The sequence below is a fragment of the Aquila chrysaetos genome, chromosome 5 (assembly GCF_900496995.4).
Source record: "Aquila chrysaetos chrysaetos chromosome 5, bAquChr1.4, whole genome shotgun sequence".
Lineage (NCBI taxonomy): Eukaryota > Metazoa > Chordata > Aves > Accipitriformes > Accipitridae > Aquila > Aquila chrysaetos.
In genome coordinates this window covers 42,421,706-42,449,214 of record NC_044008.1, presented here as the reverse complement: position 1 = coordinate 42,449,214, position 27,509 = coordinate 42,421,706, and the positions used below count along the sequence as shown (strand labels likewise).

Genomic DNA, 27,509 nt, shown 5'->3' with positions numbered 1-27,509 from the left:
AATTTCTGTTCTGGTAGCCTTGATAGAAGAATATTTTCTGCACTTTGGTCCCACGCTTAATGTAGTCTAATTTCATGGTAATTCTCATGTATCCTAAATGAATTCGTTGCATATAAAAGTTATATTGACCTGTAAGGTGAATAACACACATACTGAGAAAAGCTATTCTCTGTTTCCTCTTTGTGCTCTAAGTACATTTAAATATGAAAGATTAAAAATAAACATAATTTTTATTTGCAAATAAAAATGAGGCTTTGTAAAGCAAAGTTTCCACAAAACTTAAATTCAGTAAGTATCACTTCTATCAAGGTTAAAGAGAGAAGAAAACAAATTTAATTCCCTCGTACACAGTCCTGGCACTATGTTTGTTCACAGAAGGAACGTATTTCAACCATTGATAAAATACATTTACATCCATTGCAAAAAGTAAAATTTGAGAAAAGCTATGGATCCATGAGCCCATTTTTTGTCATTTTATACATTGTTTTATTCCTCAAAAAAAGATTCTATGAATCATCACATGGATAATTTACTACTACTACCACCTTAACCAGGCATTACAATGTCACTAGTTATTCTTTGGAAGAATAACTCCTAGGATTTATCTACTTGTCATCTTCATTCAAGACACAAGGCTAAAACTGTCAAGTTAGACACCATATGCCGTGGCCCATGACTCGCACGAATAGCAATAGTGGGAGTTTCCTCTATAACTGTGCCATACCATGGTCCGATAGTCATGCAGAAACCTGCAACAAGGTGATTTTGATTTCCAAAAGTGTGGCAGCATTGATCCATGCACCGCAGAACACTTACTGGCAGGTTTTATTAAACAAGTAGTTCTTAATAACATTTCCCCCCACCCAGACAGGCATGCAAGAGAGTCCTTCCCCAAAGAGCACAGATCAGAAACAACCTTAAACTGAAAAGAGAGGAAGGATTAGTGCTCTAATGCACCTGAAATACATGTTCTTGGGGCTTCCTAGCTGGTTGCAGCATGTCCCGCAGGTACAGTACGTATGAAGCTTAAATGCACCAGATGAAGTTGCTGCGTTGAAGCAGCAACCTGCTAGTACAAACAAGGCTCATGAGAATGAACGAGGCAGCGAGCCAAGGACATTTCAAAAGGATAATTCACCTTGTCAAAACATGCTAGATCTTGATTCAGAGTGTTTAAAAACAGGTGTGTTGGCAGACATCACTTCCCTATATTTCCCATGCCATGAGCTACAAAGACTGAGGTGTCACTGGAGGAGGAGTTTCTAGGTTCAGCCCTGATAACAACAAACAGGGTTGCCTGCAGGCCACACTGTCATGCTGCCACGGGCTGTGAGAGCCCATGAGCTTAAGACAGCTCCAAGGAGCCGCGTGTGGAGGCAATCCGGGTGTTCTCCCCTGGGCCCCAGCCCAGCCCCGTTCCCAGGCAGACACTGCAACAGGGGGGAGGAGGGAGCCACTCTCCAGTTCTAGGTGGGGAATTCTGCTGCGGGAGCTGCCAGGTAGAGGGATCTTATGCTGCGCACGCAGGGGTGTGTGAAGCACATAAGAACAGCAGCCCCCGGCTGACTTCCTCCTCTCCAGATCAACATACACTGACTCTCTAGTTGTTTCTATCAGCTTTCACCTAGACTTTATGTGACTTAAGATTTGACTTGGAAATGTTCCTGTTTTGAAGAAAGTTAAGACAGCCAGCCAGTCCAGCAGCTTCACCTAGTCCTTGCAGATTAAATATTAAAAAGAAAACTCACAAATAACAGAAGACTATCATCCGAGTAGTAAAATTTAGTTGAACATTTCTTCTACAGGAAGGTGGCACACTGATGGGGTTGGCCTCAACATCCTGATGGGTAGGACATGTAATTGTGAGAGTTACATCTTTAAGTAGAACACATTTCAGAGTGGTATCGCTAATCAGCAGCACCTAATTAAGAAACAGATGTTGCTTTTGGTATGCTGAAGTACATTTGAAGCAAAGCTCAAAGCTAGACTCTTCATCCTTAGACTCTGTCCTCAGCATTTCTGCATACAGAAGCAGCACAGCTCTTTCTAAAATTTCATTTTAGAAGGACCCAGCATTTCAGAAGCTAGGCTGTAGTTTTCTCTCCACTAAGTTGGTGTGTTTTTGCAGAAGTATTTTCTGAAATGAGGAAGTGTTCTACTTTTTTACTCTCCATTTAAAAAACAGGGCCTGCTATGGCCCAGACCCTGCAAAGCTTCATACAGATGATCTGTGATTACCTCCCTTATCTCAGAGCTCCTTATGCCCAAAGAATATTCAGAGAACAAAAGTAATTTGGAATATCAGGGCAGGCGGGGGGGGAAAGAAATCTGTTAATGAAACTGATAACAGTAAGAAGAATCTGATTCCAGGACCCAAGGTAAAGAGCCCTGTAGACTTCAGGCAACTTTGGGAAAAGGCTCAAGATTTTGCAGAAGTGCTGTTTTTGGTCTTGGGGAGCAGAAAGAAAGGATGAAAACAGACAGTGACAATTTTGTTATCAGGAGGAAACTGAATGACTGAAATTTCATTTAAAAGAAAATTAGAAGAAAAGTCACAGGATACTGTAATTGTACCCTGGAATAAAGATGAAGCATTGGGGGATTTTGTGGATTGCCCCTCCCCCAGCATTAAATATCTGCCATTAATGGTTTACAACCAGAGAAGTGTAGCAAACTAGGTTAAAAGTGCTTGGAGAACAACACTGGCTCACATCAGCAAGCAGGAAGAGTGTGAGAAAGGCAAGGATTTTCTTTGACAAAATTCCTTCCAAGTCAGGGAATCCTTGGCATGAGAAAACAAACACTTTTAACTACTGCTCCTAAACACAAAGAGTTTAAACATATGGCCAGATATTACTATATAAAGAAAAACAATTTTAAGTTATTGCTGTCACACACATATTCCCACTGGGAAAAGTAGAAATAGGCTCACGTGACCATAACAGATTCTCTGGCACTTTGTAAAAATTGTTACATGGTGAGGAGAATGAAATTAAACCCTTTATTGTTTAGCTATCTCATCCTCTCTCATTCCCTTAGGCAAGCTTTAAGTTTGAATCCAGCCTCAGCCTCCCTCCCTCCCTCCCACATCCCCCAGGGCCAGCAGCCTCCCACTGGAGCAGCCAATGTGGAACACATGGCACTTGTATGCTGGGAACCTCCTCCACCCCAAACACTTAAGAGAAAACAGGCTGCAATTTACTTGCAGCACATGTTTCACTTGAGGCTTCGCTCTACCCGAAAGCATGGCAGGACCTAATACTGCAGCTGTTGGGACACTTGTGGGTTTTTTGCTACCCACGCATGTAAAGTAAAAGATGCTTTCCTCTGTTTTCTAGCACTTAAAAATATCTTTTGTCACTTAATTTGTCTCAAAATAACAAATATAATGAAAGTTCTAGAAAATGCTTCTTCTAGCACCAGTCTTATAAGGAGCTGCATGGACAGGTCATTGAAAAGAAAGAAGGGATATCAGGGAATACCTTTTCCAGGCCATAGGTGTGGGAAGCACAGCTCTTCCTTCATGATCAGCAGCACCATCCTCAGAGCTGAGTGTAAAACCAACCACGTGATCCAGCAGGGTTTGTATTTTCCTCTCACCTGAATAAATGATAAAAGAAACTTCCTGGGCAGCAGTCTTGTTCTATCCCTCATCCATTTATACGCAGATGATCAGTCCTGTAAACACTGGGAGGGCAGGGGCCAGCCCCTCCCAAGTGTCTCTGGGGCTAAAAATACCTGATAGCTGCTGTTTCACTTTCATGGAGAAAATCCCATCTCTGGCCTCCCGGATGGAGATTGCTTTTCCTTTCTGTGCCAGAGCAGTGTCTGCCTCATCAGCACTCCTCGGACAGTAGGGCCAGGATCAGAAAGCCATCAACTTATTCCTGCTGCTTTTAATTAAGCAGAACTCATCAGCAAACTGAAGGCCACCAAATGGCACAGGAACTAAAAAGCATAGTACTCTGGCTTCCGATATTCCTAGTATTGAGCTACATAGCAGCAGCACCTTCACTCTCTGTGCCGTTTGCCCTTATTTGCTATTTACTGTGATCAGCTGAAGTTGGGAAGAACAACTGATCTTAAATAATTAAAATATTATACTCAGCGATTTACTGCTCAGCAACTTTCCTAAAGCAATGAAGTGATAGCATTCAACAGCAGCTAAAGTGACAGTCAGACCAGAGGAGCTTCAGCCCCCAAATACTTAATCCATATTGTCCATTCAAAGATCAGCTGTGTCAGGCAGGCTGAAAGTCATTAACAACTGCCCCACTTCACCTGTAAACAATTTGACCTCCTCTAAGAATATAATTCAAATCTCTTTTGCTTTCTGTTAGATCTGAGTTAAAGCTCCTTGGAAGTTGTAGAGAACCTGAGTAACCCTGGGCTTGACTCAGTTTTCTAAAGGAAACTTGCAAAATGAATTCCAGGTCTGTAGATTTTTTAAATTTTTTTTTTCTTTTTTTTTTTTTTTTAAAGTATTGCACTGGTATCAGGGAGCTGTTACGACAGTTACAGTGATACAAGCCCTTCAAGGATGGTTTCAGTGGTATGTGATCTTATTGGGATCATGAGCACGTTTGACTCGCTGAAGAGAGTGGCAAACAAGGGAAAAAAGCACTCTTGGACTTGTGCTATTATGCTGAATGCTTTGATTTTAAATATTTTTGAAAAGCATTTCATAAATCAGTTTAAGTTAGCAGCACTTCATGTCCTCCAGGCAAAGAAATCCTTTATGGTTTGTCTATATGGCAAGATAGCATTAAAAGAAAGAATTAACTGAGGACTGCTATTAGTGAATGACTGACAGTAAGATGGAAGATTGATTTGATCACAGGAAATGCAAACAAATTATACCTTTGGGGGGTCAGTGAAAAGCTCAGCATTAAAATAAATCACCATCAGACCCTAGACACAGGGCAGCTGGGAAGGGGCTAGTCCTTCCTCCTCTCAGTTGTGCTGGCTTTACTTCTGTGTGATCCTGCTGACTTCAGGCTTTCACTGCACAAGTGAGAACAGAATCACATGCCAAATATATGCCATGCTATCTTTCACCTAACTTCGCAATTGTGACTCCAGAGTTTCCAACATTAATATTTCTATCCATCCTGAACATCTTTTTCACTGGGGCGCTTGAGCTCCACACAAAAAAATACAGTGCTTTAAGAAAGTTCTTTTATGAGGGAATTGCTGGTATATTCTTGTTCATTTCTTTTATGTTTCTTTTGAATCAACATCTCACTTAAAATCTGTAATGTCAAGAACAGTAGCAATTTCCTTCTTCAGAGCTCCCAAAGCAGATTTCATGTCTCTTTCATTTTTACTAGATTTTTTTCAATACCGATCCTTTTATAGAGCACAGTTCCCTTGCCACGCCTTTATTTCTCCATTGATACTGGTGCTAGTCAGAATACAAATCCATTTATCATAGTTCTTCTCAATCCCATTTCTATGCAACTGAAACACCATAAAATATTGACCAAAGAAAGCTAATCTAGCAGACTTGGAATATTGCATCTCATAAAAGCTTATTAAAACATTTAGTAGATAGCATTGCATCATTCCAATTTGTTTCATCTTTTATCTTTTGTCCTGCTGTAGATTACACTTTACTCCAAAACTCCATTTTCCTTCTCTCCTAGAAGTCAAGTGCCCATCAGGTTTCTGCCATCTCCAAATTCAGCTTGTCTTAATGTATCAAATCAATTTTCTAAACCCATTCTTGCAGATGTTTGAAGCAGAAACAGCAGCCAAGTCAAGATAAGGCTTTGGCTGTGTACGACTGATATGGACATCCCTCTCCTGTTACCAGCAACTACTGTTGGTATTGGAGTTTCTCTCTGAAGCCCAGACTATTTATACAAGGCAAGTCTGCAGATTATGCCATTTTTGGACAAGGAATGCAGGGCTGGAAGAGGCCTCCTCAGTCTCTGAGCATGATCCCTCTCTATTGCAAACATTGCATTATCCAATTCCCCATCATCATCTTATCCTGCTGCATCATGAAAGTAAGTCAAGTTTCAGCTCAACTTCTCCCAGAGGAAAGCTGTTCTAGATCCCAATCACTGCTGCAAATCCTTCCAGGCTAAATTTATTCATGGCCAGTCCAGGCTCATCTGTCCTTACACCAATGTTTTCCTGAACCTCACACAATTCTTTCCCTTCTTCCTTCCCACCAGTGTTCACCTTCCAATGCTCTACAAAGGACAGTTATTTCAGCCTGTCTGCAGATAAAAGTCATGGTCTTTTAGTCTTCTCTTGTAGAAGGCAATAGTCCTACCCTTGCACTGTGACAGGAGAGCTCACCAGTGCTTTGTATAAAAGCAGGAATATTCCTTGTATCTGAGGGAAATGGATACAAAACATGTCTTTTTCAGGACTGCTTATGGTGATCCCATGATTGACTACTAAGTCTAAGCCACTCCCCCCAAATGGCTCACACTTTGGTGCAGAGGGTTTTGTTCTTGCTCCTAATTGCAAGACCATGCATTTTGCAGCTCTGAATTTCTTCTGATTTCTTTTACTTCAGACCTCAAGGAGGACAGGGTTTTTTCCTTGTTTGAAGGAGGAAATTTTCTCTGCCCTCATCCAAATTCTTCCACACAGTGTGTTTCAAGCAAAGCATTTCTTTATGTTAGAGGGGAGAGGCAGAATACTTTGATTTTGGTCATCAACAGAAACCCAAATAAATTATATTTTCTGGACAGAGGCTGGAGAAAGCTGTGTGGAAACAGTCCATTCATACCGTTGAAATGAATTGCCATCAGGACATTGCAAATGAAAAGGTATGTTCACATCACTGATCCTTCAAAGGGTAGGTGGGAGCAGAGACAGAGATGCACTGTATGTGAAAGGAGCCCCAGAAGCACACACACCACTGCTTTGCATGAGTCTCTGAACCACGAGCTGCAATGTCACCTGACAGAAAGTCCATCAGGTTTACTTATACTGAGCCCCATACTGGACATGCCATCATTTCACCAGTAGGCTTGGCATCTATAGCCAGTTTCTCTAGATAGTGACTAGTCAGGAGGAAACATTTCAAAAAAGAGAGAGAATATCATGACTCACTGCTCCTAGTTACACTCATTACTCTCCTCTATAAACATGCTAATTTTCTGGGCCAAAACTTTTTTCTCTCTCTTTCCCATTCTCTTTGCTCTCTTTCTTTGTCTGAATCACGATCAAAATCCTCACTATTTGGTAACTGGCTAGCAGATAGTTAGATTGCAATTAGACATACATACATGGTACCACCTGCTACATGCTTTTTATTTCTTTTTTGCTCTGGAACAGCTGTTGGTTTCAATTTTTGCAAATTCAGAGTGAAGGAGAGGAGAGATTTTTTTTTTTTTCTTCACATACTTTATTTCTTCTGCAGGATATCAGGGCATGTAACAAACTCAGAAGAAAATTTAAGATATAGGTAATCATAATGTTTTACATAAGTAAAAGTAGACATTTAATGAGTTTACTTAAGGAGTCCAAAAAATTATATAGGCCCACATCCACATCTGTTTGTCCCTAGGTTGTTTTGGGTTTTTTTTGAACCTCCTTCTGATTTTAACAACATGCACAAAGTAAGCCAAACACCTGGAAGTTTTATAAACCAATAGATAGGATATGAAATGATAAAGCAACCAATGCATCAAAAACCTGCCAAAAAGCGAAACGGAAAAATCTCATTGCTTTATCTTGAATACCTCATTTAAAACTGGGGGAGATGAAGATATACAGTGCATGATTTCCATGTTTTTCAATTCACTGACCCATAAGTCAATCCTTGAGTTTATCAATAATAGGGTATAATTTTTTCAAAAGCATTGATACATGTCAACTTAATTTTAATATCTTTTGTCTAGTCACCTGTAAAAATGCAGGTAACAATCATAACTTCCTACTACTTGATGTTGTGACAAACACAGTTCTGAGTTATCTGGGGGAAATTAATCATGCTAATGCAAAAGATGCTCACTGAAGTAATGGCTCTTTCCTCTTGGGGAGACACACTGAAATATACAGGCTTACTTGAGGTGTACAAACTGGGGTCTGGTAGCAGAATCTAGTCTGCACCACTGTATTAAAATCTTCACAAAAACTTGAGAGCTGTTCACTGTTGACATGGTTCCAACTAGTAAGTATAAACAAAAAGCATCTTACTTCATGGGATTTGTTTGGTTTTATTTTGGGATTGTTTTCCCCTCAAACATTCTACATTAAAAAACCAGAGTTGGTGATAAGCATAGGTTCCCTGTTAGAAGGGTTCTACTTTAGCACTGGGTAGGAGAATACTTACTATTCCCTCATCCAATTGCTGGGCGGAAGCAGTGTCTAAACACACAAGAAACATCTGTAAAACCTGTCTAAGAGCCAGAAAGGGATTTTGAGTTGTGAGACTGGTAGGCACTGTTGCCCTGTGGCCAAGTTTTCTGAAGCAGTATAAATTTCCTTGCAAAACTATAAAGTTGTAACTGACTCCCTCCACCGTCGCTAATGCATAGAAAATCCAATGCCATGCTCTCCCTTTCCTTTTTTCCCCTTGTCTAATATCTTTGCTATTTCAAACTGTAACCAGTTCATAGCTGTTTTCCCAGCACTCACTGTTGCTGCACATCTCCAGTCACATACAACTGGAGAGCACCCTGTGATGAGTGGGCTGTGCCCGTGCTACAGTGCTGGACCTCTATCCCTGCAGTGAGACAACCTGGCTGGCACCAGGGGTGAGGTTTTGACACCTGAGTGGACTCTAAGCTGATTGGGATTTTTGCCCTGCTTCAGTAAGTTTTAAGCCATATAGCTCAATGACAAGTGCTTACGGTTGTTTTCAAGGAGGCAAAGTACAAAAGAAATAAGTGTGTAGTGACAGAGTTGCAGATGTATTTAGGCACTCAGTGATGTGAACAGACTTGAGAGAGGCTCTTTAAATGAGATTTTAAACAGCATCTAAATTATGTAGCTTGCACTTATAGCTCAGCTGCTTTTGCAGTCTGCACTACCTAAGTCTATCTATATAGGCAGTTACATGCCTTCCTGAATTCAGCCCCTTAATTCACCTCACTAAAATCTATAGCAAAACATACGCTGATTTCAGTCACACACCATGCCCCCAGCTACATCTAGTCTAATAGCCAGTTATCTCCAACCCCTTCCCCTGACTTCTAGACAGAGGTGCACCTCACCCAACCTCTTCTGAGTATTGTAATGTGAACATCAGTACTTACTGAAAAGACACCAAAATGTCCCACATAAGCTAGTGCCAATTCCAGCCATTGACCAGGAAGTATGGAAAGCCACAAAATCCTCAGCCCCGTTGGTATATAAGCAGCATAACCTTTGAGACCTCATGATTCAGCTATGTGTTCGCTTGCAGGGACTCTGGTGACTTAAGAGACTGAAAGGGGCAATCCCTGTCAAAGCCTTTTGCTTTACCACTGAAATGACGAGTGTTACAGGGTTAGGTTTTTTCCTTAAATTCCAGTAAGAAAACCCGTTACTGACATGGAACATCACAGAGCTGAGCTAACATTGAACTTTGGGGTGAAATTATAAATTATTCTATTGATCAAGACTAAACAGTTTATGTTAGTCATTTCAGTTTCCATTAATTCTAATGCAGTGCAACAGGATGGCATCTTGGAATCCAATTTCCCCACTAACGCTAATCCTTCACATACTCAGAGGTATCTTGATTTTATTCAAGCACTTAAAGTCACTGCTGCATTTTCATTTGGCCTTCATTTCCCCTTTTTTCACTGGAAGAAGCACTTTTTTTCCATCTGGGTTGAGCTTGAAATCTGACTTGTGGCTTATCAACACTGTATTTTTGGTTTCTCAGATAACTGAAAAGCTAGTCACACTGGAGGCCTGATGTGCATCCCGGGTCTGTAGGATGGAGAATGAAGCAGTATATGATTTAAGATGACTGTATTGAGGGCATGCTACCTACCATACAAACAGAAAAACGATAGTGATCCCTGCTTGTTTTACGAGGCAGGCTGCATGCTGGGTTGACCCCTTGCTGCATATCATTCTTAATTTTCTGACAGTCATTAAAATATTCAGTTAAGACTTGTGCATATACCCATCCTGTCTGAGGGCGGCATTATTTCAACACTTTGGAATCATTTGTCCTATACCCAGCAGTGCCTCAACACGAGGGCATTATGATCATGTAAACCCCTGGTTGCTCTTATTAGCTTACAACAGATTGCAGTCTCAGCTTTGGAGAGCTTTCAGCAGAGCAAATGGAAATCTGCCTCACCAAAGTGCAATGCATAAAAAGAGGGGAAAACAGGGGTGAATATCAAGTGTAAGATGATTTCATATTGTGAGTCTTAAAACAAAAAGTCCGCTCCTGCTGACAGCTAACACGCTCAGTTACTTGAGGATGCTGGGTTCTAGAAGGAGACGTGGCCATATCAGCTTACTCCTACAGTTACTCAGAAAAACTGGTAGAGCAAATACCAACTTCTATTTTCTGGTTTTGGCAAATCCTCCAAGGCCAATATCTGCCTCACAAAAAGGAGATATAACCATTGCAACATATGCAACAGATGCTGCTCAACCATGTCCAGTTCACAGTGTGTCAGTGATGTCCCTTTTACTATGTCCTAGGCAAAGGGGCAGATGTCTCTTTTACTGTGTGGTTGGGGCACAAAGATCTGTGGTTACCACTACAGCACAGATCACTCCACATTGCAGCTGCAAAGCTGCACTGCACAGCCTTCTCTCCTCCTCCCTCCCCTGTTCAACTCCCTGTGTCAAATCAATCTGTGCAACAGAACTGCAAAGACTACATTTTGTTAACAAGACTGTGGAAGGTAACTACAGCATCAAAATATTTACAAAATCGATTCCAGGTTCCTAAACCTGTAAATGAAATGCAGTTACAAATGCTTTCCCCACATCTGTTATTCTTGGGCTGCAGTAGATAATGATGAAAAAGTTCATTCTGGGCAGGTAACAAGTAGAGAAATTGCTCACATTTTTAGTGAATCATTACTTTCAACAATGGACTTAAGAATATCTGGTTTTTCCTTTCTACTTGCTCCCTACCCCTGACCATGCATGATAAACAAGAAACTAAAGTCATAGCTCCTAGGGAAAGATTGAGATATCTGCAAAGATTGCATGCCAGGCTCTGAGGGTAAAGGCTGGCACTGACAGTGGAAAGCACGCTACAGAGCCTGTTCTGTTGCTGCAGGAGAGAAACTTCTTCCTCCCTAGGTGGTTAAGAGATATTCAACCATTTCAGTTTTATGAGTATAAAGTAACACTAAGTAAAATGCAATTAGAACTGCTACGGTAAATTCATATTAGGATAAAATTGAATTAAAGTCTTAAGGAATACAAAACATTTATGGGCAAACTGTGTTTCTAATTTGTATGATATGTCTAGTTTGGCACTGTTACATGTTATTGAAGGAATGCTGAAATCATCCCTAAGGCCAAATGGTTAAATTTAATAGTACCGTCTAGTACTGCTTGCTGTACTACTGCAACTGCCTGACTCTGTAAAATTATCCTGGCAACCTCAGCAGCAGTGAACAGAATAGCCCAGCACATTGTGTCACATTGGTTACAGTTCCCAGCTCCCTAAAAAATACCTGATAAAACACAACCATTAATCCTGTGATATAGCTCTTGCTTCAGCACCATGCCAGCCATTTTTAAGATTCGCTAAACATTTGCACAGAGAGAGAGTTGATGTCTGGCAGGCCAGGGGTCAGATACTATCGTATCTTATGGCCTTAACTCAGCAACACCTTGAAGTGCCTGCTTAGCCACAAAACGGGGCTCTGCCTCATCACTTCACTGTGTCCTTTGTCCTTGTCAGGAAAGCAAGGATGCTAGTGCTCATAAGCAAACTGTAGCAAGGCCTAATCCTGCCCCATGGACTTCAGCAGGACTTGGGCCATTAACTTCAATAGGTGCAAGATCAATCAGTAAAAGATAGATTTTTCACGGATAAGGGCGCAGATTAGCAGGACTTGTGCTGATTTTCAAAATTGCAACAAGGGTCTATCAGCCTTTTTAGGTGGCAGGTAACTTTAGAAAACTAGTCCTTGCCCATTGAACTGTTTTTTTCCTCCAAGAAAAAGGATGCCACTATAGACCTAACTGATTTTACCTTTTCATTATTGCTGCATTCACAACTCTCAACTATGAAGCTATTGCTGAGACATTCAATCCTGATGCTAGCTGCTGAATCTGGGCATAGAAAAAGAATCAATGACACAGAGTGCTTTGTTGGAGTGGTAGAAAGAGGCAATGCAAAGAAATCATGACAAGCAGGAAAGGGATCCAGGGGCACCAACAGCTACTGAAACTCTAGGAGAAATACATTTAACAAAGCGGATTTTTTTTTATCATTGTAACATGTAGATCAATCGACTACACATTTAATCGCACGGAGGAGTTATCCCCAGATGCTGAGTGCTGCACATCATGGCACTTCAGTATCATTCCTCAAAGTGCGATAGTGAAGGAGGACTCATTTTTGCCTCTTACATGGCAACATTCCTGCCAAATCCATCAATATTTGTCTCACATAGAGGTGACTGCACCTAAAATTGTGCAAATAAACCTCTCCTGTATTTATTTAGATATTTGGAAGAATCTGCCGTCTGGACTCCTACACAGAAATGCAGATCTCCAGCCAGTTTAGTGATCACGCTTCTGAGCAAGGGAAAAATATTCCATCTCATAAAGCCTGGAAGACAGAAATGGTTGGATGTGTGCCACTGGAGAAACCGTTTCATTGGACTCAGCAACAATTGGAGACATTATTACAGTTCTTTCTGGATAGAATTGTGGAAAAGTAAGAGCAACACTTATTAATGAGATGATTATTCATAGACTGTCTTTATCCCTCGCCTCCTCCGCCAGTTCAGAATTGCCTGCTTCTAGGTCCCTTCACAAAACCTCACAATAACATGAGTGCCTTATCTACAACTTTGACATCTGGAACAACTCTCCGGTATTTCTCCCTCTTGCCCCTTCTGTCTTCAGACCTCATAAGAGTCCACAGCTTGGTGCTCTGCTAGAACAGCTGAGTTTTTCCTCAGTTGTTCTGCTAATATTTCATATTTAATTTCATGTAGGTCTAAGTATTTCATCTGTCTGTAAATATCCATGAATGTCTGCCACCACTCATAAAATATCTGAAGGTTGTTGGGTTTTTTTAAAACAGTATCTGTTTGATTGTTTGATTTACGTAAAGTGGCTAATGAGTAATTGTACATATTTTATTTGGAAGACACAGTGAAGGCAAGCCAACCACCAGAGCTGGCTCAAAGCTTCTTATCAACATAAGCAAACTAAGTTGTGCTGCCCTGAGGATGAAGTGCCTAGGTTACACCCAGAGCTGGCTTTTTCTGCCACAGAAAAGTGAACAGGATCCAGAAAAGGCTCATGTGCCCCATCTTCCCGAAGTAGCTGCTGTTTCACATATTCCCACCCCCTCTCCTGGCAGCAGCAGCTGCCAGTCTGGTTTTCAGGGCTCTGCCAGGGCCTAATGTGCCTCCTTTGCCTGTGCCTAGGTCTAGCCCTGCCAAGCACCAAGAGCTTAACCTCATTTGAAAGTAAAGAAAAATCCCAACCTCAGCTCTGCCCATGCTTTCTACCTATGTCTGTACCTTCATCTCACTAGAAATTATTTATATATCAATAATCTTGCCTGCAAGGTTGAAATAGAAAATTATATGCATCTTTGTGTACAGTATGTGCCAGTTTCCACCTCGTCTGGATTTTAACTCTTAATAAAATCTACAGCATTATGTTAAAAAAAAACCACCTCTGCCCAAATTGCCAAGGTCACTACTGCTAATTGCTTCTCTCCAGTAAATAAATTAGATAGGCATGTACATGTACACACATTTGCACAGACACCTACTCCATTCAAAAGGGAATGTACTTGTTTTGTGCTTTATTTGAATGATCAAATTGTTGCAAGGGCACTTGGAAAAAAAAAATACAAACGATAAAGCCAGATATGCACATTACAGGGCGTAAAATGGTATGTAAGGGCCTAAATATGTGCCAAGTTCCCATTAGGATACATGCCCCAGTGAAGTCTAAGCACACGGTTCATGATTAAGAAAGGTTTACTATACTTTAAAAATCCCACAACACACTTACTCCCTGAGCACAAGGCTGGAGTGATATAACAGACCTTGTACTGCTCCCCTGCTGTGGGATACCTTTTTTTCTTAGCAACTGACCATGAAATGCCTAATAGTTCACATTCATATGCAACATATTCCAGCAAGGAAAGCATCAGGGATTTATCCATACAAAAGTTGCAGAGCTGATGCTGTTGCTGTGCTCTCATTCCCCCTTCCTGCAAGATGAGGAGGGAGAGAATATAATACAATGAAGATTAACCCATTCTGGAAGGAATGCAAGTCCGCCCTGAAACAGTGAATTTTGCCCTTGAGGTGATGAATACAAAGAAGAACAAACTGTTTTGCAGAATTCATTACATCTGTGGAAAGAAATCCATGGGTCTGTTTTCCAGAGTTGTGACAAGCTGTCTCACATCCAGCCTCGCAAAGTGCTGGGTCAGCTCTGGAGAGGAAGGGGTGGCTTGGCAGAAATAGTAAAGCTGGTTACAGAGTAAGGGAAAACTGCCAAATCCACAAGTCCTGATTACAATTAGTAGATTTAATAGACTCTTCTGTTATGAGATCTTTAAAATGGAAAAGGAAAGATTAGAGAATGTTTAGCCCTGTTCTAAAGGATGTAGTTACATCCATGTGCATTAGCTCCCCCAGGGCACCCCACTGGATTTGCATTACACAGGCAGCAGAAAAGGGATGGAAGTGGTCCCTTCAGGGACTAATGTCCAGAGAAGGGGTTTCATGCAGCAGCACAGGGTTGGCAGTGTGGCTTTCTATAGAAATACAAGAGACATGCTTGAAACAGAGAGGATGGGAGAAGGAGTAATGCCAGCCATCCTTAGTTTCCCACCACCCAGCAGGAGGCAGGGCAACTGAACGTGTGAGGCCAACCCTGAATGCTAAAATGTCCCAAAACCCCAGGAAGTACAAAGGTGTCTCACAGCTGAGCATAAAATTAACAGAGTCAGGGCTGTTACATTTATGTTCCCTCCAGTACTCAGGTATGCCAAAAGTAATACAGTTCTCATTAATAACTGCTGTTATTAAAAAAAGGCTGTTAAATCATTATTGATCTAATATATCAACAAGAGACGACAACAGTCAAGAGATTTATCAATGAAGTCATAGAAAAGGCAGCTTACTTTTGAAGCAGCCTAAGATAAGGATATATAGGAAACAAAACAAAGGATGCACTGATCTATTTTTTTTATAAAATTATTCCATGTAATTTATATTTTTATTGTAATTATGGGCCATCAGTGATTTCATGTGAAGAGCGTGAATTTTTCATTTTACTGAAGGAAGACCTAATTTGCTGTTCCCATGGGTGAAAAGCTGATTATGTATGAATTTGATAATCCAAAATGATTAATTACTTGATTGAGAATGTTAGTCTTATAAACCTGGTCAGGTGTGCACAAACAAGATGTGCTCTGATTAGAGAGGGAAGCAGAAACAACTGCACCAGCACAAATATCTATAAAATGTCTCTGCAAAAAAGAGTATCACAAGATCTAGACACCATTTAAAAAGTTAAATACAGGCCATCCCCATATGCACAAAGAACATGCACACAGGCAGAGGTTGTTTGCTCGGTACTGACAGACAAGGACTCCACTTGCACATTTACCCTTAAGATAAGTTATGGAAAAGTTATGAGTTATGTATAATTATACTCTCCCACTTAATGTCAGGAGTGGCTCTTTTCTTCGCACACAGTCCTTGTACAAGCTGATCTACTTCATAAGGTTTTTATAATATCGCATTCTTTACCCATTTGGATAGAGTTGGATAAATTGACTTAAAGGCATTATCACAGAAGACAGACTACAAAGAAGCTACTGCCCTCTTTACAGTAACTCCTTCTGTCCCCCTCAAGTTACTGACTGTCTAGTTCTATGCAGCCACTTGTTTGTGGAGCAAAATTTCATCCACATATTGGGATCTCTTTCAGGGCTCCTCAGCCTGTTCAAAGCATTGGCACCAGCAATGAGGAATAACTTCCCTTATCTTCCACCCCCCTTTTTCTCAGACATTAGGTGAGTATTTGTCAGCAATACAGTAAGACACTCTTGAGCAAATACACTAGCATATTTCTGTCGCACAATAACCTATGTTTGTATATAAGTATACTTCTTAAGAAAAAGAAAGAGAACTTTCCCGCTTCTCCTGTTTGAGGAGGCCTCAGGATTTGATGCACATACTAAAAAACCAACAAGAGACACAACAGGAATCCAAAGATCTAGGAAGAAATCCAACCAGATTCTCACAGGGTATGGGAATAGCTATTTTAAAAGGCCAGCAACCTGGTACAGCAGAAGTAAGCACTTGGCAGGGCTTCCCTCTTGCTGTGGAAAAAGCCAGCATTGCAAGCCTTTGCAGAACATTACAAGCCCACTTGCCCATGCTCACAGCTCCATGCTCAAGTTACACCCACTTAGAGCACCCACTCAACTTGCTATGCATCAAGTAAGGTACGAGGATAAGGAAAAGAAACAGGGAAGGGAGAAATGGACTAAGGAATGAATGTAGGTGGCTTCCCGTCAGCCAAGATGACTTACGTCTTCCTGTGCTCTGCCCTACCACGTGCCTCACCTTAGAGGTAACCATCCCAAGAGACAGCTCCATTTTCCTGTGATTTCATTCCTTGGCTGTCCAGCAGAGATCAATAATTGCAGCAGTGCTGGCTGCTTGCAGAATCCTGGGGCCATGCCATGGAAATCCCTGCGTGGCCATAAAGAGAACACAGCAACTGAACCGGAAGCACAGGAAGGAACAAAGCTTATCTAATACTTCAGCTCCACAAATGCAAAGTAGTGCTAAAGTAGCACATGGCCCCAAACCTGATACTCTGGGATGTTTTTTCTTGAGTGAAAAGTTTGCAAATAAATATTGATTTTGAAGAGTTACACTGTTTGTACACATGAAGTTTACCCTGTGGGCCCAGATGTTAGTGCTTTATTAAAAACACACATTAGAGAAGACTTGCAATAAACAATAGTGTGACTGCCGCCAATTTTTCTTTGGCAAATCTCCAGCAGGAAATAATCCTGTGTCAACTATAGCTCTCTCCTTTGGTACCGCACAGACTCAGACAATGCATCTGTTGGATTCATTTAAATATATCCAAGTCTGTGTTTCATTGTTTTAAAGCATCAAAGACTTTTGCTGTTATAAATCATAACAAATAATCAGTAATTCTGAACCATAAAACATGATAAAAATGAGGCACAGCTGTTGCCAGTCATTGAAGGAGATCGTAAAAGAGAAAAGAAACAGTTACATACATTATAGTGCATGTTATCTAAATGATTTGAAGACAAGGTGCTAACAACATCTCTCATTTTAAAGGTGAAGATTTTTCTATAACACTGAATCACCACAGTTAAAGAAATATAGTAAAAGTTACCTTTATTCCAGCAACAAACAATGTATTGTAACATCTGGGGAGCCAGGGAAACTGCAATGTATTTCCTAAAATACCTGGCATTGCTCCAGTGCTTTATCAGCATCCTTAAAATACAGGCAATTGAAAAAGCACCATTATTGCCGCATGATATGAATTTCAGACAAAGCAAAAAGTTCAACATAATTCCATACAAGTCACATCTGATTTGGATCACTCTGTATAATACCCAAGCAGGTTAAAAGACTAAATCCTATTTTCAAAACTGTAATAGAATATTTCCATGTGTACTTTGTGCAGCAAACTTTATGTTCTGTCTTTGGATACGGACAAGAAAATAATTAAATAAAGGGCCAAACTTTTAAAAATAAATGCTAATTTAGTAGGTGTTTTTAAAAACAACCAGGGAAAGCATGCATATTTATACTCCCGACTATCTGGAACCCAAAGACTCTGTATTACTTACTGTTCATATTGAAAATTATCACTTAGCTAGACGCATGTGGGTTTGTGGACAGCAGTCCTCATGTTTACTTTCTGATTCTTCCCACAGCAGTTTTGAAAACCTGGAAGTGTTCATCAGACCAGAATGTAGTTCAGCTGCAAATATTAATGTTAAAGTATGTTTGTCAGAAGCCACGGCAGGCTTGTAATCAAAAGGCAACTTGGGTTGCCTTTGAGAGACAGCATTACAGAAAACACTGCTGTTTGGGAGTCAGAATTTTTCTGATGATACAAATACCATGCTTGAGGGCAGCCAGACTGATTGACTAGGGGATCAGTTTATGATCCTTCCACTCTGGGTACTATGTGGGATACAACTGAGAAGGATGCACTCTTGTTCTTAGTCTCCTGACCTCCCACATTGCCAAATCTGTGTCACATTAACTTTGCTGGGACTCACATTTTCTGTGGGAACTAGATCTGAATCACAATCCTATTTTTCATTTGCTTTGAGCTCTTGAAACTGCTGTTCCCATTAAGATTAGATACCAAAACATCTCCTTTGTCTTCTGCAGTCTTGGTCTTGAGTATTCCCTACCAAAAGTATTAACTCTGTAAACTCATTCTCTCATTTAGAAAGAGCTGATTGATTTTCTGCAGATAAAACAACTACCACACAAGAGAAATTGTACTTTAGACGAATGTAACTACAGAGCTAAAAAAGAATTTTATAAGATCAGCTGATCCCGCATTGACAGACATCAGTCAGTGCCTTGTCTTTTCACCATGACTAAAATTAGCATAGCTGGGAAAAATTGGTGATGTCATGACAAGGTTGCTACAACTCCATAGATGACCTTAAATACTGTAAGCCTGCTAGCATAAGATGAGAAGGAGATCCCTTCAGTTACCTAATTTCTTTGTTAAGGGTAGCAGTTCAAAGAGATTTTTTTTCTATTAAATTAATTTCTGGAAGCTACTGTGCAAATCTGAAGAATAAGATGAGCAATGCTGCAATGTCTCTTTAGAATAAATTATTTCCTTATGGAATTGGATGTCTATATGTTAAGTGGGACCAGTGAGAAGTTTACTGGAAGGTGCAATTATTACGAGAATGAAAAAGCCAGTGCAAAATAAAAAATACAGTTGTTGCAATACAGTAATGCTGTGCTTTTCATATAGTGCAGTGGTATGGAATAGATAAGTAAGGTGGATGCAGTCAAATGAAAAACACAGGAGCAGTGCTCACACAAGGCAAGCAGTAAAATTGTTACCCAGAATTCCACTTTCCCCCTCACATACCTAGGATCTTCACTGAATGTGTTTAACATGAGATGTGGCATACGCTATCTTACACCTGCTGGTGGATACCTTGCACCTACAAGTGCAAGTGAATAATGGGGAAGAAAATCAGAACCACCCCCCTTTCTCTATGCTTTTTCCACCTGTAGCACAAGGGCCTTTTGCTGCCACTGCCTCTCAGCTCAGGGAGGTCTTGGGATGTTGTCCAAGGAAGGTGGGAAGAAGGTGGTGACTGTAATGAAGTCAAATGGCAGCAACGTGACCCAAGGTAGCAGAGATACTCAAGTAATCTTTGTAAAGCCCACGAACTGCCCACAATAGCAGGCACTACGGTATCAAAAAGATACCCTTTGTGCAGTCTTCAAACTAGCAGAGGTAACCTTTGCAGTTTTAAAATACCTGTGAGTACTTCTGGTCTTAAGAATCCAGAAAGATCAGAACATACTGAAGAAATGGCCCAATATCAAGAAACTCAGTTAGTAGAGAGAGGTTCAAAGAGGAAAGAAACCAGAAAATAATCAGATGGGTATCAGAAGAGCAGAAGTTATCTAGAAGGCTAATTTGATTCACAAATGAAAGCTAAAAAAACAATACAGAGAGCTGCAACAGATTTTGAAAGGCCTACGTAAAGTCATAGTGATCCAGAGGAGTGTGGAGGAATCCCAAAGAAATTAGTAATCTTTTCAGGAACACCTAAATAGGTGTTAGTCAAGCAGAAGAAAGAAAAAAAGTTGTTTCTTCCTATTATAAAGTTATAACTTCAACAAATATAAAGTCAGAATCATGATCCATTTGTTTACCATGACCAAAGACAGCAGTACAATAAGAAATCATCTGAATTAGCACCACAAATCTGGACCGGGTCCTCGAAGAAACTTCCTAATACGGCTCGTGGAACACTAGAACCAGCTACATAGAAATGCTGCAGCATCTCCTGGCCCAATAATTTTAATGAAGAGCTTAAACAAACAGCAGTCCCAGAGGATCTACGCACCTTGCCATTGTGCAGAAAGTTGGTTTCTTGGGCTTCTCTCAGCCCTACATTTTTATGACTGTACAATTCATTATCACCCTGCATGTTGTGAAGGACACCTCAGATATGCCTGAAGACATTTACTTGGCCTCCTTCACATCTTTTGCAAGCTTTCCTTTACTATAGCACTTTAAAGACAATAGTTTAGGCTGCTGATGCATGGAAACAGAAATAGGCAATGCTGGCCACTAACATCTTACTTGCACTCCCCATCTGTCTCATTCAATCTGCTGTTCCTTACAGCATAGTTAGGCAGTAAGCTCTTGAAGGAAAGGAGTGAGATTTTATTCCATGTTCATTTAATGCCTAGCAAAATTAGATCTCTTTCTACAGTGATAACACAAACAATAGCAAGATTATTAGAACAATAAGGAATACGTAAGTACTATAACAGTTTGAGAAATCCGTTCATACCGTAGCCTGTATCTGCCAGGGAGCAGCAAGGGCTGGCTCCTTCCCCCAGGACAGGAAATTGGGAGCCACATACCACAACACAGCCAGCAGAACAAAAGCCATCCTACAGTACCCGAGCAAGGGTAACAAGACAAGTATTGGGATAGCAGGCAGGTTCAACCCAGAACCCAGCTCTTTGGAGAGGTTCACATCAATAAAGCAGATCCAAGGTGCAGCCAGGAAATCAGTCCACAGGTCAGGATGATACCTAGTGAAGGTAACCAGGACCAGACACAGTCTAGTGGTCTCCACAGCAAGGACCTATACAAAGCAAGGTCAAAGTCAGACCAAGAACTCAGTCTATAGATCAGAGACTGAATCAGCAGAGCCCATCACTAAAAACAGACAGTCACACAACCTAACTCATAAAAGAACTAAAGGCCCAGGGCTGAGCTTATATGGAGCTCGTGGGCCCATGGGCAGAGGGTGTGGGCAGAGGCCCCAGGTGAGGTTGGTCAGGGCAATTAAGGGCTATTAGTGCACTCAGAACCATTATAATACTACTGCCTGCTAATGCTAAAGTGATAATGATAGTGTTGCCTTTTGCCTAACGTTACTCATCAAGGATAAGTTTGACTCATTATAAATGCCATTTTTATAACTATGTGTCTTACATTTATCTTTCAAAGCCTTCTAATGTAGTTGTTAAAGTAGTCTGGTCACACACACACAGAGAATCTAGTTTACGTGCTTGAGTATGATTTATGCTGCATTTTAATGGACCTGTTCTGAGACAGTGATTTAAAATGTATTTGAAATGACAGATGAGAAAACTGTTTATAGCATACTTCATTGAAGGCCCCTGCACACACCATTGACTAAGTTCTAGTTCACCTGAAACATCTGCAAATATGCCAGTATTGCCGTCATCCAAAGGCTATTTTAAGTACCAGAGTCCTAAAATAATGTCACTACAAAGATTAACAGAGGGCTATGAACAAGTAAGACAGCATTTATGGGTCATTTGTTTAGATGGTTCGTGCCTCTGTTTTGGGAGATTGCTTAACATCTGCCTCCTAAGCTGAAAAAAAAAAATGTCCCCAACCTTACTGTCCCACCTGGCAAACAACTAGGGAATGTCCCTGATATTCACATGCCAGTCCCATTTTGCTTTGTAGACGCGCATAAGGTTGTCGTAGTTCTGGCTCTGACAAAGCACACTTACCCTTAAAGCTCTGGGGTTTAGTAATTAGGAGATGGAAAGATAAAGTGTTAGAACAGCTGGGATAGAAGGAAAACGTAACCTCAGAAGTGAAGTCAGATGCCGGATAGAATGTCTTAATTTTAAAATGTTCTCTGAATACACATAAAGCCTAGAAATGTCATATTCTTTTTAAAAAAATGTTATTTTTCCACCCAATCACAACAAATCATAAACATTACCTGTCACAGCTGGTAACTGCAACTGGAGTCTGATTTAATTTCAGGAGATTATTACACTGTGCAGATACTAGTATCTCAAACTCTGCAGCTATGACCGGTAAAATCAGTTTAACAATACTCCAGGAAAACAGTAGCAGACTGAATAGAAAAGAAATGAAAGGCTAGAACTTCTGCAGAAATGCTAAAGAAGTTTTGGATTATGCAAGTACATTGATGTAAGCACTTTCAGGTTCATCTATACTGTGACTTTTTTTTCAAGGGAAATGCACCTATCTGCAAATTCTGGTAAGTTGAAATAATGTAAATGAACCAGGAAGTTATACTTCTGTTCTCTATATCCACTGTACTGCAGCAAAAATATGGGTATTTCTCATTACTGAAATAACAGAAACTGGATCCTCAAATGACAGATTGACAGGGTACCTCATTTATTATTGTAATAGTAATATCATGGATTGTTACAGTAGAACCCAGGTGTGTGCTCAGGTGTGTTACCCTTGTATTTGGTACGATGCAAACAGAAAAAAAAAAAAAAAAAAAGCTGCTGGTTTGCACCCCAAAGCAAGTCACTAGCTGGGTACAAAGGGAGATAGTAAATGTGTCCAGACACACAGATGTATTGGGAGTAGCAAGACACAGAAGTGATACAGGGGAGCTTGGTCCTGCCATTGCACTCCACGTTGTAGTAAAATTTTGTTCTTTGGGATTGACATCATGATAAAGGGATTTCAAAGGAGCAGTTTGGAGAGCAATGCAGTACAGAGGTTTAAATGGCCTTCCTGTGAACTGAGAGGAAACAGGAGAACACAGAAATGACAAGAGCAATAGAGACCGGAATTGTGGCCTTGCATGTTATTACGTGAGAGAACACATAGGCTAGGAAAAGGTTTAAGAGTGAAGCTTATAAGGCAGAAAAAGCTAATGCAATGAAGTATATCAATGGAGTAGAGGAAGTTTCTTTTGAAGCAGCATCGCAGCCAGAAAATAGGATAATACTGCATAAAGAGTAGAATGAAGTGATCATTACATATTTTGTAAGAAGGGAGTTTAAGTTGTATGCCAAATAGGGAAAACCATATTGTTGGAAGCTTATTATTGTGAGTAAAAGGCCAGGAAAAAAAAAAAAAGCTGCTCTTTATGCAAATGTTATGGCTGTTCACAGGTAACTTACATCTGCAAAACTACCTCTAAACCACAAGAAATACTTTAGTTATCGCTTCTTTTAATAACAGACATGATAGTATCTCTTCAGTAACAAATGTTATAACAATAACTCATTTGTAAAACAGGTATATTGTCAAGTATTTGCAAGTTATAAAGCAAACCCTGTCTAGTGTCTGTTTTAGTTAACAGGGCAGACACTTCTTGTTCCTTTGCTGAAGCTGGCACAGCTCAGAGTGACCATTACAGATGTTAACATTGCAATGCTTTTAATTCTGTAGTGTGGGTGTATAAGACAACCTGGTTAGTTTTTGTAACTACAGACTGTCTTAAACATGCCCACCAAGAAGTGTGTTGATACAAGTGTAACAATGTTGGGCTGTGTCACAGTGCAGTTGTATGCGAGTTCAGTGTCTTAAGATTAATTTGTTGGAGCAAAATTACTCTTGAAAGCAAAACCAGCTGTAGAGTGATGCAGCTCTTTAATCTGGTTACAAGTAAAAATATTTACCAATGGCTGTAGTTCAGCTAAATCAGGTTCAATTATTTTAATTGCATGATTTTTAACCATTGCAGTTTTACTGATAGAGGCCCCCGTATATATGAAACTAATTCACGTAAGGGACTTAAGTTTCCATAACTATTTCTTTTCTCGTATTGGTATCAATATATTGGTATGGAAACGACGAACACAACTGTAACAGTAGTAGAACAGTTAAGGCGACGCAAGCTGCGTAAGGGAAGTCCCGAGTTTCCTTTGCTGCTACAGCAGTCCATTTCTTGCTGGTGTTACCCGTAAATGCTAAACGCAACAAAATCCCAGGGCAGTTTGGACTGCCTTCAAAGCGTACCCACTGTACCTACGTATTTTTGTGACTTTGAAATCACCTCTGCCCACGGAGTTTTGTTTGAAGCCTCTGGTCAAGGAGCAGGAGGTGCGCCTATCTGGGTAACGCTGACAGGACCTGAGGGAGATGAGCGCGTCCCAGGTGTTCGGGAGGGAAAACCGCCCGGCTCAGGGCGCAGTGGGGTGTGTGGGGGGGTGTGTGTGTGTGTGTGGGGTGTGTGTGGGGTGTGTGTGGGGGGGGCGTGCGGGCGGTGAGCCGAGGTTTGCTCCAAGCGAGCGTACAAGACTTCGCTGCTTCGCTGTGGGCCCCCGGGACGACCGTTAGCCTACGGCGACGGGGAGCCCGCCGGCGGCGGGAGGCGCGAGGCCGCGCGCGCGCTGCCTCAGGGGCCGGGCGGGCGCCTCGCGCCTCCACAGCAGCCCTTGCGCAGTCAGCAGCAGCAGCAGCAGCAGCGGCGGCCGCCCGGGCGGTAGCCCCCCGCCCCGGGGCTCGCTGTGCCCTACAGCTTTGTTTTCCTTCTCGCGGTAAAAGATGCTGAGCTCCCCCGGCCTTTTTTCTCCTCCTTCTCCTCCCTGAGGAGCCGCCGTGCCGTGTTCCCCCCCCGCCGTTGACTGCGGTCCTGGACGGGTGGAGGGGGAGCGACGCTACCTCATCGCCTCAGCGAGGGCCGCGGCCGGCGGAGGTGCCTCGCCCTCGCGCCCAGGTAAGGGGGGGCCCTAAGCCCTCGGCCCGGCGAGCCAGCTGAGGCGGGGTTCCCCCTCCCGCCGGTCTCCGGGCGCAGCGGAGGGCTGGGCAGGCGGGAGCCGCGGGTCGCCCGGGCTGGCGGGCGGCCGTCCCGGGCTTCCCGCGCCGTGGGCCGGGCGGTGGCGGAGCGGGCCGTGCCGGGCGAAGGGCGGTGGAGCGGTCCCGGAGTGATGACGCGCTTCCTGCCCTCCCTGGCGGGGGTCTGCGCCTGGAGTCCGCAGCGGCGGCAGCTGCGGGCGGCGGCGGAGCAGGCGGGAGCGGGCAGCAGGCGAGCGGGGGGGAAGGAAGCGAGCGAGCAGCGGGGCTTAGGCGCTTTGCAATGCTACAGTAACGCCTTTCCCGGTAGGAGCCCGCGAGGACCCCCTTGTCCTGCCCTGCCGTTGCACGTTGCATGGAGTGTCTGGTCCGTGCTGAGCCGCCGAGAGGGGGAAGACTCCGCGCAGGGCTGAGCGGCGGGAGCGCGGAGCCGCTCCGTGCCTGCGGCGTTTCAGCTGCCGCTGGGTTTCGCATGTAGACGCCGCGTTGCCCCTAGCCAGGCGGGCGGCAGCTGCCGGTCGCCGGTCCGGCGGCGGCCGGGAGCTGCGCTCCGTCCGGCACAGCCTCGGCCGCGCGTAGCGCTGCCCGCCCAACAAGTTGCCGGTTCCAGGGAGGACAGCGATAGCCCGGTCCAATGCCGTGCGGGGAGCCGGGTTGCCGCGGCCCGGTAGGGCTCCGCCGCCGGGCGGGCTGAGCCCCAGGAAGGGGAAAGCGGCCCCGGCTCACCTTCCCTTCGTCAGGAGCCGGGCCGAGGTGGGAGGGAAACCGCGGTCCTTTGGGATTCCTCCCTGAGCCGTATAGGATTGGTATGGGAGGGAGGTGCTGGGGCGGCCGGCTCCTCGCAGCGCGTCTGGAGGAGCTTCGTGTGGCCGGGTCGAGGGGTGGATTTGCTCGACCGACGGAGCTGTTCGCCGTTGGGCGCTACTGGCGACCGCGATGAAAAAAAAAAAAACAACCAAAACAACCCTTTTCGCAACACGTTGGGGAGCGACGACCTCCCAAGGACGATCGTGCCGCGTGTGTATACGCGTGTACTTATATCAATTTATCTGTGTATATGTCCGCCTCTTCCCACCAGACCCGTGGGACGGCTCGGGTTGGAAGCGGGTCGCGGGCCGGTCCCGTAGAGCCACCCCAGAGAGCTGGGAAGGACGCGTCCGCCCCTGCGCAGCGCAGATGAGGATGGGTGGGCTGGTGAGCCGCGCCGTTCCGCGGCCTCCCGATTCCCCGGGCCGGCCTGGGAGCGCGCAAGCGGCCAGCGGCTCTGGGCTACCTGCCCCGGAGCAGCAGGACTTCGTGCCCGCGGCTGGCTAAAGCACAAAACCTCCCGTGGTGCGAGGTGGCAGTGTGTGCTTGTGGAGGGCCTGTCCTTGCTGTGGGCTGGGGTCCCCCTGCATATCCTGGCAGCTCTCTTTCTTTCATGCCCCTCTAGCAGATGGCTGTGGGGTGCAGGGCACAGTCTTGCCTTCAGGTGACTAGAGGGCCCCAACACAGTGCCACTGCTTGGGCACTTCACGGGAACACCTGTCTGGGAACTGGTGCCTCCTCTGTCTTTGCGCTCACCTTCTGTAGCGCTTTTGTTTTGCTGACCAGCCGCTTCAGTTTATTTAGGCTCTACATTTTGTGTGTTAAAATGCTGGTGCAGTGTCTAGTTAGATTGTGGGAATGTTCATCGATGGAAAAACTCTGGTGGATTAAACAATTGCCTGCTTCTCTCCGAATCTTTTAAAAGTTTATTTTGTAGACCTGTATTTTAGAGCCAAGTTTGAGCCATATTAAGTTTCAAACCAGAAAGCCAGTTCTGAGTTTGAAAGTATGTTGTTTAAAGGCATCAGGAGTTCTGCATCGTCGAGAGGGCCCAATACCTATGGAAAAATGTCCATATGATTAAAAAGCAAACAGGCAACATGTTTCTGAGATTGCTCTTGCTTATGTAAAATGTCACTTACTCATATGCATATGGCAGTGTGTTGCAAGTGTGAGTGCAAGCTGCCAGTGTTAGTTATAAATACCTTACAAATTATACTATATGAAAAGCCTTCGTACCTGTTTGAGATAATGGTCAGCCGTTCTTCTAACAGTGCAGCTGTTAGCTAAGTTAACTATGAATTAAGTTGACTGAACTACCTTATCTGCTTTAATTTTCAAAACATGAAATTTTTAAGGCAGTGCCTTCAGATTGAAGGTTATCACACAGCTGGGGGGGGAATCTCATGCCTCTGGGAAGTGCATTTCATGCGAGTTTCGTGATGCCTCATTTAACTTGCAGGTCACTGCAGAACTAAAGGGTTAAGTGGAATTTTCATCTAGTTTATCTGTTGGTGGCAAAATTATTGATCTTAAGTAAGATAAGACTACTTCTTGTTTCTGTTGCCAATCTAAGTCTCTGGGCTAACTCTGACAAATCTGGGCAATATTTAAGTTCTGAATCTCAGTATAAGACTTGATAAAGACTATAGCAATTTCATATAGGATACCCATTCGTTTTAACATTCAGACTATAGCAGTTTACCCTGAATAATTGTCCTGTGTGTTCTTACAGTAACATCTGTTGCATGATATCATGTAATGGAATG

General features: G+C 42.8%; 1 protein-coding gene and 1 long non-coding RNA gene across 7 annotated transcripts in view; one reads left to right on the top strand and one right to left on the bottom strand.

Annotated features, from left to right (window-relative positions):
* LOC115341118 overlaps window positions 1-25,041 on the bottom strand; it is a 30,172-nt gene extending 5,131 nt beyond the window's left edge. For 2 of the 4 annotated variants that reach the window (XR_003923288.1, XR_003923291.1), the window contains exons 1-3: window positions 24,802-25,041; window positions 20,835-21,022; window positions 16,719-16,847 (exon numbers count right to left, since the gene is read on the bottom strand). This is a non-coding gene — a long non-coding RNA (uncharacterized LOC115341118). Of the gene's footprint in view, window positions 1-3,482; window positions 3,601-4,860; window positions 5,177-16,718; window positions 16,848-17,532; window positions 18,329-20,834; window positions 21,023-24,801 lie in introns of those variants that run through there. The other 2 variants (XR_003923289.2, XR_003923290.2) reach the window with 2 other exon arrangements.
* The window catches only part of TLN2 (talin 2), a 204,148-nt gene continuing 201,049 nt past the window's right edge, over window positions 24,411-27,509 (top strand). For 2 of the 3 annotated variants that reach the window (XM_030013467.2, XM_030013463.2), the window contains exon 1: window positions 25,099-25,239. The gene's annotated coding sequence lies outside the window, so the exon portion shown is untranslated. Of the gene's footprint in view, window positions 24,857-25,098; window positions 25,240-27,509 lie in introns of those variants that run through there. The other variant, XM_030013464.2, reaches the window with a different exon arrangement.